This window comes from Ovis aries, chromosome 10 (assembly GCF_016772045.2).
Source record: "Ovis aries strain OAR_USU_Benz2616 breed Rambouillet chromosome 10, ARS-UI_Ramb_v3.0, whole genome shotgun sequence".
NCBI classification, from domain to species: domain Eukaryota; kingdom Metazoa; phylum Chordata; class Mammalia; order Artiodactyla; family Bovidae; genus Ovis; species Ovis aries.
The window spans coordinates 82,955,991-82,970,992 of record NC_056063.1 but is presented as its reverse complement, the minus strand read 5'-3'; the positions used below and the strand labels follow the sequence as shown (position 1 = coordinate 82,970,992).

General features: G+C 42.8%; 1 non-coding gene across 1 annotated transcript; it reads left to right on the top strand.

Moving 5' to 3' along the window:
- Positions 1–14,599: 14,599 nt before the first annotated feature.
- On the top strand, positions 14,600–14,670 carry TRNAY-GUA (transfer RNA tyrosine (anticodon GUA)). Its single transcript has one exon. It is a non-coding gene; the product is annotated as a tRNA-Tyr (tRNA).
- Positions 14,671–15,002: the final 332 nt, after the last annotated feature.

The following is a 15,002-nucleotide window of genomic DNA, read 5'->3' as shown; positions in this document are numbered from 1 at the left end:
ACTTGAGATGGCCTGTTGCTTCTGCATTCCCTGACTCTGCACAGACAGAATCCTCCCAAGTAGGAAGACTGACTGGAGGTGAGCAAAGGGAGCTTTCTAGAGTGATGGAAAGATGATATATTTTGATTGTGGTGCAGTGCATGGACGTACACATCTGCCAAAGCTTCTGAACTTAAAAGTTTTATACTTTCTACTCTAAAGCGTATTTAGATAGTTACTAAATACTAAAAATGTAGTTGACTGTATAGTTACGTACAGACAAAATGGTTCAATAACACTATTAGAAAGTAAATATTGCAAAAAGAAGAGCAGTGAAATATTTCCAAGTAGTATGCAGTTCCCATGAATATGTGCTGTGTTGTGCTGAGTGTCTCAGTCCTGTCCGACTCTGCGACCCCATGGTGGACTGTAGCCTGCCAGGCTTCTCTGGAGAATCTTTCCTCCATGGGGGAGTTCTCCAGGCAAGAATACTGGAGTGGGTTGCCATGCCCTCCTCTAGAGGATCTTCCGAACCCAGGGATCAAACCCAGGCCTCCTGCGCTGAGGTGGATTCTTTACTAACTGAGCCACCAGGGAAGCCCATGAACATGAGGATGAACCAATATTAATACGTTAGTTCATGTAACTCCGCTAATCGATGAAAGAGCAATGGAAAGTTGGTATAGAAATTCGACTGTGTTCTTCATCAAGGAAGTAAAAATAAGTAAAAACAGACTTCTTAAACATGAATGCTTTAAAAAAGCGAGTAGCTTTGGAAATTTGGGGATGATGATGGCACTAACAATAGTTTTTGCATCTCTTACAAATCAGCACATAAAAACCAGACAGAAGAGCTAGATAATAACAAAACACCCAAGGACAACATTTATGACAGGACCAGGTAATGAGGTGTCCCCAAAAGTCTAAATATGCAAGAGGTGAGGGTAAACAGGTGAACTACAAGTCTCACATGGGATTAATATTTCAATGAAAAAGGATTGTATGGGCCTCTCAGAGCCCTGAGAAACCCAGAAACTACGCAGATAATCAGCAGATGTTTATTGAAAAGCCCAGAGGACCAGACGGAACACCTTGAAACTGGGAGGGGTTTTGTCCAAGACAGTAGCAGGAGAGGAAAAGGAGCCCCACCTGAACCCAAAGCACAGTCTAGACCGGTGCTCAAGACTGAGCCACCGTCAATCCTTCCAAGACTGGAGATAAACTAGTGGGGTTGGGTTAAAAAAAAAAAAAAAAAGCAGGCTAGGGATAATAGAAGAAATCCAAGGTCTAAATGAAAGTGGGGAATGAAATAGCCAACATTTTCAGGAAGCAAGTCACTGTTGCGGAAAAGAGCAGTGAGAGTTCTGTGAAATTGGAAGTTACTCTTGACTACATGTTCTTCCAAACATTCAGGGAAGTTAATCTCACCCAAAAATGGACAACTAAGAAGTATTGAAACTGAAGACACTAAGCATTAACATTACTCTCAAAGTGAAAGTGAAAGTCACTCAGTCATGTCTGACTCTGCGACCCCATGGACTATAGACAGTCCATGGAATTCTCCAGGCCAGAATACTGGAATGGGTAGCCTTTCCCTTCTCCAGGGGATCTCCCTAACTCAGGGATCGAACCCAGGTCTCCCACATTGCAGGTGGATCCTTTACCAGCTGAGCCACAAGGGAAGACCAACATTAGTCCAGCACAGGCTTATTGCTCAAATAATATCAGGTGTTTTGTATCAGAGTTAGTGTACTTCCTGTTATGGGATAAGACAGATGAACTGATGCTCATGAGTTCTCGAGAATATCGGTACCTAAAATTTTGGTAACCAGTTTTTTTTGTTTGTTCTTTTTCTTTTTCTTTTTTTTTTGGTTGTGCCATGCAGCTTGTGGGATCTTGGTTCCCCAAATCCCCCAACAAAGGATCAAGCTCATGCTCCCTGCAGCAGACGTGCAGAGCCCTAACCACTGGGCCACCAGGGAAGTGCCTATTAATCAGTTTCGATTGATCATTGTCAAACTGCCAAAGTTCCTGACAGTCTTACTGAATGGCACTATTGTTCCTTAGATGCTTCTACTTGTTCATTAAGGAATCAGGCAGCTACTGCCGACTTGAAGGTGTGCCCTTTTAAGAAATCAAAGTAAATTGAATTCTGAGGATAATTCAGGCCTTCAAGTTTTTACGAAATGTATCATAATACTTAAGAGCAAAAATACCACTCAACACTCTGCATTCCCTAATTTTTATGTAATCTAAATAGCTGTGAAAAGAAGGGAAGCGAAAAGCAAAGGAGAAAAGGAAAGATATAAGCATCTGAATGTAGAGTTCCAAAGAATAGCAAGGAGAGATAAAGCCTTCCTCAGCGATCAATGCAAAAAAATAGAGGAAAAGAACAGAATGGGAAAGACTAGAGATCACTTCAAGAAAATTAGAGATACCAAGGGAACATTTCATGCAAAGATGGGCTCAATAAAGGACAGAAATGGTATGGACCTAACAGAAGCAGAAGATAGTAAGAAGAGGTGGCAAAAATACATGGAAGAACTGTACAAAAAAAATTCATGATTATTCATGATAATCACGATCATATGATCACCCACCTAGAGCCAGACATTCTAGAATGTGAAGTCCAGTAGGCCTTAGGAAGCATCACTGAGAACAAAGCTAGTGGACGTGATGGAATTCCAGTTGAGCTATTTCAAATTCTAAAAGATGATGCTGTGAAAGTACTGCATTCAATATGCCAGCAAATTTGGAAAACTCAGCAGTGGGCAGAGGACTGGAAAAGGTCAGTTTTCATTCCAATCCCTAAGAAAGGCAATGCCAAACAATATTCAAACTACCACACAATTGCACATTTTCTTTCACAGGCAGAAAAGGGTTTTTGTTTGAATCCTCTGCCTCATCTCACATGCTAGCAAAGTAATACTCAAAATTCTCCAAGCAAGCTTCAGCAATACATGAACCATGAACTTCCAGATGTTCAAGCTGGATTTAGAAAAAGCAGAGGAACCAGAGATCAAACTGCCAATGTCTGTTGGGTCATTGAAAAAGCAAGAGAGTTCCAGAAAAACATCTGCTTTATTGACTATGCCAAAACCTTTGACTGTGTGGATCACAACTAACTGTGGAAAATTCTCAAAGACATGGGAATACCCGACCACCTTAACCTGCCTCCTGAGAAATCTGTGTGCAGGTCAAGAAGTAACAGTTAGAACTGGACATGGAACAACAGACTGGTTCCAAATAGAAAAAGGAGTACGTCAAGGCTGTATATTGTCACCCTGCTTATTTAACTTCTATGCAGAGTACATCATGAGAAACACTGGGCTGGAAGAAGCACAAGCTGGAACCAAGATTGCCGGGAGAAATATCAATAACCTCAGATATGCAGATGACACCACCCTTAGGGCAGAAAGTGAAGAGGAACTAAAAAGCCTCTTGATGAAAGTGAAAGAGGAGAGTGAAAAAGCTGGCTTAAAACTCAACATTCAGAAAACTGAGATCATGGTATCCGTTCCCATCACTTCATGGCAGATAGATGGGGAAACAGTGGAAATAGTAAGTTACTTTATTTTTCAGGCTCCAAAATCACTGCAGATGGTAACTGAAGCCATGAAATTAAAAGACGCTTGCTCCTTGGAAGAAAAGCTATGACCAACCTAGACAGCATATTAAAAAGCAGAGACATTACTTTGCCAACAAAGCTCCATCTAGTCAAAGCTTTGGTTTTTCCAGTAGTCATGTATGGATGTGAGAGTTAGACTATAAAGAAAGCTGAGCACCAAAGAATTGAGGGTTTTGAACTGTGGTGTTGGAGAAGGCTCTTGAGACTCCCTTGGACTGCAAGGAGATCCAACCAGTCCATCCTAAAGGAAATCAGTCCTGAATATTCATTGGGAGGACTGATCCTGAAGGTGAAACTCCAATACTTTGGCCACCTGATGCAAAGAACTAACTCGTTTGAAAAGACCCTGATGCTGGGAAAGATTGAAGGCGGGAGGAGAAGGGGACGACAGAGGATGAGATGGTTGGATGGCATCACCGACTCAATGGACATGAGTTTGGGTAAACTTCAGGTTTGGTGATAGACCGGGAGGCCTGGTGTGCTGCAGTTCATGGGGTTGCAAACAGTCAGACGCGAGTGAGCGACTGAACTGAGTGACTCACACTGTCACTTTCACTCCTGACATTATGTGTAAAGTGTGTAGGTGACAACCATGGTTACATAGTAAAGGGGATTCACAAGCAAAGTGCCCAAGGTGCCCCCTGCTTTCTTGCTGCTTATAGGAAAGTGCAAAAGGATTCAAACAAAAACCTTTTTCTGCCTGTGAGAGAAAACGTAGTTTGATGAATTTGAAAATTCTCAGCCTCTAGATAGCAAAGCTATTGAAATGAAGACATCGCTTCAAAAGTATCACACACAGTCAAAACTGAAGGTCTGACTGCGGAAAGTTTGCTGAGACCTCAGAAATAGGTAAAGATCAGATGTGCACCAAGTGGTTCTTTGAAGACCTTCTCTCAGGTCCTCTCCACCATCCTGTTAATATATGCACGACCCAGAGTAGGTTTGATGTTGTGTTTGTCTCTGAGCCATCTCAGAAGGAGGCCAAAGGACAGAAGGTCTCATCTTGCCCTGTTGTGTGACTTTTGTCCAGAGGAGTGAACCCCACTGTGAACCCCACCTCGGGAGATCCACAGGGTTCCTGAAAAAATTGTCTCAGCAGACACACTGCCAGCTTAGCCTGGAAGGGACCGAGAGAGTATAAAATGAAAAGAGACCGAGGGAAAACACCCAAGTTCTGCTGGCAGGACGCGGTCTCAGAAGACTACTCAACTGCAAACATATGCCTTCTTTCATGAAAAAAGGATGAGTCAGAGGACAGGACCACAAGCCCAGAGAGGGGAGCCAAGAGCCACAATCATTCCCAAGCTTTGGAAACAAATCCAGAAACTCGGAGCCTGGCTGCAGTTCACAACTGCAGTAGATAGAGGCTCCTTTCTGTCTTGCATTTCTCCTCCCTGCCGAAGGGCAATGCATCCAGCTCTCGTTCCTGGTCACTCCCACCATGGTGTGCTGGATGTACTGGGGGCAGATAATTTGTGTCTTCTGTTTTGCCCATCCATAGATGGAGAGCTTTATACTGGAGACCTCTTTCACACCTGATCCTGATGTAGACAAAGAGTTTTGTACTTTGCTGATATTATAATGGGATGAGACTCTTGCACAACTTGGGAGGGTGCAAATTACTTTGCATATGGGAGGGAGGTAAATCTTTTGAAGGTCAGAGGATGGACTATGGTGGGCAGACTTTAAGGTGGTCCCCGTGGCCTCTGCCTCTTTGTGTTTCCATCCTCGAAATCCCATAGACAGAGAAGCCTCGTGGGAGTCAGATAGGATTTAGAAACTCAGTAACAACAGCAACAGAATCCCTTCCACTTGGAAGGCAGGACCCGTGATTTGCTTCTTCATCAGTAGAATAATACAAGGTGATGGGTGGTATTCCATAACCAGCCCCCATTGTAGAAGTCTCTGTCTTAGTGGCAGGCTCACCCCAGCCTCTTTGTCTCTCTTCTCTCTCTTCTTTCTGACTTTCATAGACAAAAGCTGTGATGGATCCTATAGCTGTAAAAACTGAACCATGAGTGCACGGAAGCAGATGCTTTCCCAATTGAGTCTCCAGTTGAAAACTCAGCTGTTGAAACTAACAGCTTTTCTCACCCCATTCTCCTCTCTCTGAGACCCTTCAGCGATTAAAGATGGTAATGTATGTCAAAGTGCTCACCAGTGCTTAGTTCACATGAAGCGCTGAAGAAATTCTTCCTCGTTCACATTCCTTTGCTTGGTAGTAGGAAAAATTCAGACAGACTGGAGTACATTTATTGTGTGTGCGTGCTTAGTCGTGCAGGTATATCTGAATTTGTGACCCCATGGACGGTAGCCCGCCAGGCTCCTCTGTCCATGGGATTTCCCAAGCAAGAATACTGGAGTGGATAGCCATTCCCTTCTCTAGGGAATCTTCCCAGACCATGGGTTGAACCTGCATCTCCTGTACTGGCGGGTGGATTCTTTACCACTGAAGCACCAGGGAAGCCCATTTATTACCTGCCTAATGGAAAAACAGACTGGTTCCAAATAGAAAATATACGTCAAGGCTGTATACTGTCACCCTGCTTATTTAACTTATATGCAGAGTACATCATGAGAAACAGACTGGGCTGGAAGAAGCACAAGCTGGAATCAAGATTGCCAGGAGAAATATCAATAACCTCAGATATGCAGATGACACCACCCTTACGGCAGAAAGTGAAGAGGAACTAAAAGCCTCTTGATGAAAGTGAAAGAGGAGAGTGAAAAGGTTGGCTTAAAGCTCACCATTCAGAAAATGAAGATCATGGCATCTGGTCCCATCACTTCATGGGAAATAGATGGGGAAACAGTGGAAACAGTGTCAGATTTTATTTTGGGGGGGGCTCCAAAATCACTGCAAATGGTGACTGCAGCCATGAAATTAAAAGACGCTTACTCCTTGGAAGGAAAGTTATGACCAACCTAGATAGCATATTGAAAAGCAGAGACATTACTTTGCCAACAAAGGTCCGTCTAGTCAAGGCTACAGTTTTTCCAGTGGTCGTGTATGGATGTGAGAGTTGGACTATAAAGAAAGCTGAATGCATGACTGAGCTGAATTATCGATTACCAAATTACCAAATAGTGATTACCTATTCAGTTCAGTTCAGTCGCTCAGTTGTGTCCGACTCTCTGCGACCCCATGAATCGCAGCACACCAGGCCTCCCTGTCCATCACCAACTCACAGAGTTCACTCAAACTCATGTCCATCGAGTCGGTGATGCCATCCAGCCCTCTTATCCTCTGTCGTCCCCTTTTCCTCCTGCCCCCAATCCCTCCCAGCATCAGAGTCTTTTCCAATGAGTCAACTCTTCACATGAGGTGGCCAAAGTACTGGAGTTTCAGCTTTAGCATCATTCCTGCCAAAGAACACCCAGGACCGATCTCCTTCAGAATGGACTGGTTGGATCTCCTGCAGTCCAAGGGACTCTCAAGAGTCTTCTCCAACACCACAGTTCAAAAGCCTCAATTCTTCAGTGCTCAGCCTTCTTCACAGTCCAACTCTCACATCCATACACGACCACTGGAAAAACTGTAGCCTTGACTAGACGGACTTTTGTTGGCAAAGTAATATCTCTGCTTTTCAATATGCTATCTAGGTTGGTCATAACTTTCCTTCCAAGGAGTAAGCGTCTTTTAATTTCATGGCTGCAGTAACCTATTACCAAACTGATAATTTTTCAATCTCATTTCCCTCTGCTTAGCCAATTCCAACCAAACCGACTTATTATACTTCATCCTTTCAACTTTATGAATATCTCATGTCTTCCATCTGAAATGTCCTCTGAAGGACTCATTCCTCAAATTTCAAATCCTACTCATCTGTAAAGTGACAGCTCACATGACGTTTTTGCCAGATGATCTACCCTAGTGCCTTTGGCATAATAAATCTCCTTCTCCCTACCACCCAGAAACTTAGAATTTTAGATATTCCTTATAATTTTCTGCCTTGTAATCTTTTTATCTGATATCATATTCTGGATTGGCCCCTCGAGGATATGAATCATGCTTTGTGAGTCTTTTATGCTTCAATGTGTCTTGTGTTTATTGAGTGATTCACCATATACTTATTCACAAATATACGCCGGCCCAGCTGCCCCACTGCTTTTCTCGAAACCTTCTGTTTTCCTGATTCATATCACCACTGTTGTTTTTTAGAGGCTTTATGCTGACACTTACCGAACAGTTTCCACTGCGGCAAAACTCATTGCTGGGGGTGGGGAGAGAAAGCACACACAGCATATATCCAGGTATAGCTCAGTCATCGACAGCTCAGACCCTGGAAGAAAAGTGCCTGAGCTGAACCTAGACTTGCCTACCTAGGGGCTTCCCTGCGGCTCAGATGAAGAATCTGTCTGCAATGCAGGAGGCCACCCTAGTTTGATCCCTGGGTCAGGAAGATCCCCTGGAGAAGGAAATGGCTATTCACTCAGTAATCTTGCCTGGACAACTCCATGGACGGAGGAACCTGACTGGCTACAGTCCATGGGGCCACAAAGAGTCAGACGTGACTGAGCGACTGACACTTTTTACCGACTTAGACAAGCTCAACCTTTCTGTGTCCAAGATTCCTCTTGTGTAAAGTAGGGCAGTGGTGGTGCCTGGTTTATGCAGTTGTCATGAGGACTATGTAAGTGTGTGTGTGCACACACACGTGTGAGTTCATATTAGAGCTATATTTAGAAGGCTCTATCTCGTCAGTTATGTTTTTATATATAAATGAGGAGGAAAAACAATAAGTGCAGAGGTTCTGTGATACACGTGACAACAGAATGTGAATTGGAGAAAAAAACTTTGTTTGTACCAGAAACCCCGTAACGGGCATTACCAGTCTTTTTTTTTGGCCCTTTCTCCCACAAAGTGGCAATTGCAAATCATAGAAGCTGGGAGTGACTTTTGCCCACCAGGGGTTTGTCAACACTGGAGAGCTTTTGATTTGTCAGGACTTGGGTGGTATGACTGGCCTCAAGGGGTCAGAGGTCAAGGATGCTGTTAAATATCCTACAAGGAGCAGAGAAGGTCCCCTCCTGAGGTAATGATCCAGACCCAAATGTCGATAACGGTGAGGCTGAGACTGATTCACCTGAAATGTAAGGAAAGAAGCCCTGATATTCCTTGTAACTCCAGAAGACCATGCATAATCACAGCTTCATTGGAAGTCAGTTTCTCATTCATAAACCAAAAGCTAATTCCTGCTTCTTCCTTTAAAAGTGTTAGAATGTGGGTTAATTACTGTTTGCAGAGTCCTTTGAAGATGTGAAGTACTCTGCAAATGCTATTTATTATTAATTACCAGTCTGGAAGACCATCCCATGACCCTCTGTCTGGAGGACCCCAGCAAGCCTCAGAGGCCCGAGAGACACTGCGTGCTTTTTGATAAGTTGGAGCGTTTATAATGAAAAAGATAGGAATCAGGACCTGAGCCAATTTTTGATGGCTGGGATATGAGTGTATATAAATTGGCTCATTAAGACCAAGAAAACTATAGGTTTTTCTCTGGGGTATGTTTGCTAAATCAGAATACATTTCTCTCAGTTTTACCACACTGTATGTGTAGGGGGCAGGGGATTAGCAAGAATCCACAGTACAACTTTAATAATTACAAAGAAACAAAATGAATTTATAGAAAAATTCTACTGTCTATATTTATAAACTGATTTTCTCTGGCCCACGAGTCACTGTGTAATTTGGATTGGGTCTGATAAAATGAACACAATAAAGTGATTTGCAAAATCTAAAAGAAAGAGTATAATACAATGTGTTTTATCTCTAGGTATGAAGTGTAAATCACGTCCCATAAATATAATTTAATCCTTTGATGGGATGAATGCCTTTAAATTTCAGTGTATCTCTCGATTTTGCCTAATGTGACCATTTTATTGTTAGGAGATAGACTCTAACCTCTAGATTTAAATAACAGTGCTATGTTTAACTCAGCCTCAGCCTGGATAAAGTCTTTGTTGGCTACCTACTGGGGTAAAGAATTCTGAGCTGTTTGGTTTTGCCGAATTCCGATGGATGCATATGAGAACTTCAGTGTTTTATAAAGGTAATGCTTCATGTCATTGAGGGAAACCACGAATGATTTAATAAGTAGCTTGGAGACAACAGTGTAATCATCTAGGAAACAAAGCCTCTTTCGTTGTTTAAATACATCTCAAATAAACAGATAGATGAAAATAGAAGGAAGCCATGCAAATAATACAAATTCAGGAGAAGAGTGTTGTAAGTACTGAAAACAAAAACAAAAATAGAAGCCAGAGAAGAAAAGATTGCTAAATTTAAGGAATAGAATTTGTAAAAATACTCCGGTAAATGCCATAAGTCGAAGGAGGAGACACAGGAAAAGCATTTGTAACGAAATACCAGAAAAATGAATTTCCTTTACTATGTAAAGACCTCTGAGAAGAAAGGCTATCAACTAGATAAAAAATAACAAATAGAAGTATATTAAAAACTGTTCAAAAACATAAAAATATACTTCTAACAAAACACAAGGTTTTTAAACTTAAAAAATATATCCTCCTCATCCATAACAATGACAAACTATTTTTCTTCTTGCCATCTGATTTGCAAACCAAAACTTTGAAAGTATTTTGCTGTTAAAAATGTGAGGAAAATAAATATTCTCATGCTTTTTTTGATGCAAATATTTACATCATGTATATATTGGTATTCTGAATGAAAATAGCCAACAAAATTTAAAATGTGCTTATAGTCTGTATTTTAAGTGAGTGAATTTTCAGAGATTTATCTTTCACAAGTTGTTACACATATACAAAAACATATATTTATAAGCATAGCATAGTTGCTGTAAAATTATACTATGATGAAGAAGAGAGAATAAATTAAATATGACAGAAGTTTGATTAAATAAATGATGGTACATTAGCCCATGATAACATGAAACCATAGCTTCCTGGTTTCCATCAGGGTAAGCTTATTAATTGAAGGAACTTCCTCTTTTGTATAGGAAATCCTCATGTAAAATTAGCTTAAAATTTTTTCAGTAGAGAAATCTCTTGATGTATTTCTCGTACTATTGTCTCCTAAGAATAAATTCATTAGAAGGTAATCAGGAAAATACTTTTTCAGACAATCTGTTACAACCAGGCTCCAATGCCAGCCTTGGTAGGAGCAGCTGCCAGACTCATGATTCACTGAGCAGGACAATAAATTTCAACCTTATTTGATTTTGTTAATTAGCGTAAATGAGATCACTGTAGGAGCAGTTGCTAATCATCAGTTGCCATCAAATACCTGATGGGAGAGGTGGAGACGATATGCATAATTTTAATCATATTCATTTATTTTAACATAGTAAGAATGTGGGGGTTACATTTTTCATGAATTCTCCCAGCAAGAATACTAGAGTAGGTAGCCATTCCCTTCTCCAGGGGATCCTCCTGACCCAGGGATCAAACCCAAGTATCCTGCATTACAGGCAGATTCTTTACTGTTTGAGCCATCAATGAAGCCCTCATGGTTAGCATCACTCTTTACAGTGAAATTCTGTGTATGGAGAGACATATATGCAAGGGAGCTTGTCACAACACTATTTGCAATAGAAAACATTGGGGAACAATCTAAATGGTTAAGTCAAATAAAGAACTTCATATAATGACATAATACAGCTATTAGATTATTGAGGAAGATTTCATAGCACACAATGTGTGCAAAAGGGTATAGTGAAGTGAGCCACTCATTCATGTCCGACTCTTTGTGACCCCATGGAGTATACAGCCCATGGAATTCTCCAGGCCAGAATACTGGAGCAGGTAGGCTTTCCCTTCTCCAGGGGATCTTCCCAACCCAGGGATCAACCCAGGGATCATACCCAGGTCTCCCACACTGCAGGTGGATTCTTTACCAGCTGAGCGACCAGGGAAGCCTGCAAAAGGATATAAACACTATGCAATTAAAAAAAAACTTGCATGGAAAAAATATAACCTGTGGATCATATAACAAAATTTGAATATGAATTCACTGTAAATGAGAGAGTTATGAGTGCTTTCTTATCTTGGTGTTTTTCTGGATTTTTTAGTACTTTTGTACCAAGGGAAAAGTTCCAGGAAAATTAAATATGAACTTGAAAAAAAAATGAGATAGTGAAAAATGAAATTGAACACTGAAATCTGAAGTCTTATTTTTCTCCCCCGGTGAAACTCATAAGATATGCCCATTTTTTCCTATTGGCTGATTTAATTTTTCCGATTCCATTTTAATGATTCCTTCATTGTTTTACAAGTTTATACTAATGGAAAAAAGGAGACATGTTTCATTCTAATTGTAAGTTGTTGGGTACAATCTGATTCTAATTCATTTTGCTGATAGCAAAATAGAGCCTGTAGACCTGCCCTCCAGCCCGTCTGCTGATGGGAGAAGGTGACTGGGCCCAGAGTATGAGATAGAGTAGAAAGTGTGGAATATTATGAGAATGACCCCTGCATACACAGTTTTTAAGTTCTTTAAACAAAGACCTGATTCTGTAGTACAGCATATCAGAATAAGGTTTTCCCTGGTGGCTCAGTGGTAAAAAACCAGGCTGCCAATACAGGAGACGAGGGTTCAATCCCTTGGTCAGGAAAGTCCCCTGAAAGAGGGCGTAGCAACCCACTCCAGTGTTCTTGCCTGGGGAGTCCCATGGACAGAGGAGCCTGGCGGGCTACGGTCCATGGGGTGGCAAAGGATAGGACGAGACTTAGTGACTGACCAGCAGCGCAACAAACAGCAGGCAACGTTCTTCATTCACGCCGGCCTTCTCTAACTTTTCTTTTCTCTGAACTCCGACTGTGTTTCTAGCCTGAATAACAACAACAACAAAAAAAGGATTGGTACGTAGGCACTCTGTGCTATCTAGAGCCATAGTAATCTTAATGGGTTTTTGGGGGAAATTTAATCTTTACTTCTATTTTGGGGGGATTTTTCCCACTCCACTTGTACTTTATATAGTGAACTCCTATCATTAATTGATTAAATATTATGTACTATTGCAGTCTTAAATTTGTATTTTTATCTTAGTAGTGTTAGACTGGAAAACTGGGAGAGTGTCCAAAAGGGGCCAGCTAAATATTATTCCATGAGGCTGCTCATGAGGAACTGATGGAACAGACAGCAGCGTAAGAGGAAAACAAGGGATGATAAAAAAAATTCCTTGCTACTTATTATTTTTCAGACCTTTGAGCAGAAGTGGCCACAGGACTTGCTGGGGGAGTGTGTGGTAGACTTTGTACCCTTGAAGAAGGTATGAAGTGCTGGGCGTTGTCAATGACAAACTGATACTTTCGTTGGTGCACACCATCTGCCTCTACAAGGATGAGATTGTGCGCTGCTGTCGACCGCCCCTGAGAGGTGTTCAGAGTGGAGAGCAGAAATGAGGCACGCCGTGCTCCTGCTGACCTTCAACCGCCCCTGAGAGGTGCTCAGGGTGGAGAGCAGAAATGAGGCACGCCGTGCTCCCAAGAAACTGGCCGAACAGGTCTTCAGAGTTAAATATTCTCAGGGGCTGATTTTATGAGTGCAGTTCTTGCATTTCTTCATGTCTAGAAAAGCAGTAAATTCCTTCCTGGTGACGTCTTCTCCTGGTGACTGGCAGCAACATTCTGCAGAAAATATGTGCTTTATTGCGTGCATTTCCCAGTCACCAAAACCACAGATATACTGACCTTCACCCTACCGCTTCAGAGCAGTCTCTCAGAGCTATCTGGGGTGCCATCTCCCAGGCTATAGTACTCATTTTGCCCCAAATAAAACTTGACTCACAACCCTCACTTTGTGCATTTTTAAAAGTCAGCAGTGTTCTCTGACTGAGAAAATGGGGAGAGATATGGAACTTCCCTGGTGGCTCAGAGGGTAAAGCTTCTGCCTACAATGTGGGAGACCCGGGTTCAGTCCCTGGGTTGGGAAGATCTCCTGGAGAAGGAAATGGCAACCTACTCCAGTATTCTTGTCTAGAAAATCCCATGGACGGAGGAGCCTGGTAGGCTACAGTCCATGGGGTTGCAAAGAGTCGGACACGACTGAGTGGCTTCACTTTGGCTTTCGCTGCAAGGATGGACTCTGACACTGGGGGCTACAGGCTCATGGAGAATGGGTTGGAGTAGTGTTTTGTAAGACCCTCCTTGGCTTTGGAACCGGGGCTGAAAGCCGCATGAGCCTGCACCTTCGCTGTTCTGCTCAAGGTTCACATAGAATAGATGCTGCCTGTGGCCATCAGCAGACTGAAAACACCATTTCACAGAACTGCTTCCAGAACACTGTGAGGTAGTTTTGTCCATATTTTACAACAGGAAGAAACTGAGGCTTGAGGATGTTGAAATCTTGCCATACGGTGTGGACGGAAGGAGAAGCGTAATGTTACGGTGGAGACGCCGGGCAGACTCTACCCCAGCCTGGTGATGGAGGGCCTCAAGTGGTCTTTCCTCGGTGGCTGTGTCCTTCCTGTCTCTGTGTGTCCCCTTCTGATGAGAACACCAGTATGATGAGATTACAGCCCACCTTCAGGACCTCATTTTGAATAATCACCCCCAAACGCCCTTCTCAGTTCAGTTCAGTTCAGTCGCTCAGTCGTGTCCGACTCTCTGCGACCCCATGAATTGCAGCACTCCAGGCCTCCCTGTCCATCACCAACTCCCGGAGTTCACTCAGACTCACGTCCATTGAGTCAGTGATGCCATCCAGCCGTCTCATCCTCGGTCGTCCCCTTCTCCTCCTGCCCCCAGTCCCTCCCAGCATCAGAGTCTTTTCCAATGAGTCAACTCTTCTCATGAGGTGGCCAAAGTATTGGAGTTTCAGCTTTAACATCAGTCCTTCCAAAGAACACCCAGGGCTGATCTCCTTTAGAATGGACTCGTTGGATCTCCCTTCTCAAGTAGGCACATTTTAAAGTAGCTTCAATGCATGAATGGGGCTGGCAGGGACACAACTCAGCTATGATAGCTTACTTTTCAAATGTGGGGATGAAACCGTGCATCTTTAAGAACCGGGCTTCCCAGGTAGCTCAGTGGTAAAGAATCTGCCTGTAGTGCAGGAGACCCAGGTTCGATCCCTGGTCTAGGAAGGTCCCCTGGAGGAAGAAATGGCACCCCACCACAGTATTGTTGCCTAGAGAATCCCATGGACAGAGGAGCCTGGTGGGCTACAGTCCATGGGATCATGAAGGATCAGACATGACTTAGCAACTGAACAGCAGCAAATATTTAAGAACCATCAGTGAAACATCTCCATTCTACATCTCAGACGGGATGAACGATACTTTGGGCACATCAGCTCCTAGTCCTTGCTCGTCTTGAGCAGAGCGTTTCCTGAGAGGTGCCTGCAGGGCCTGGCAGGCACCAGCCCGGCGACTGCTCAGACCCTGTGCTTTGTCCTTTCCTTCTTCCTGCACGTGGG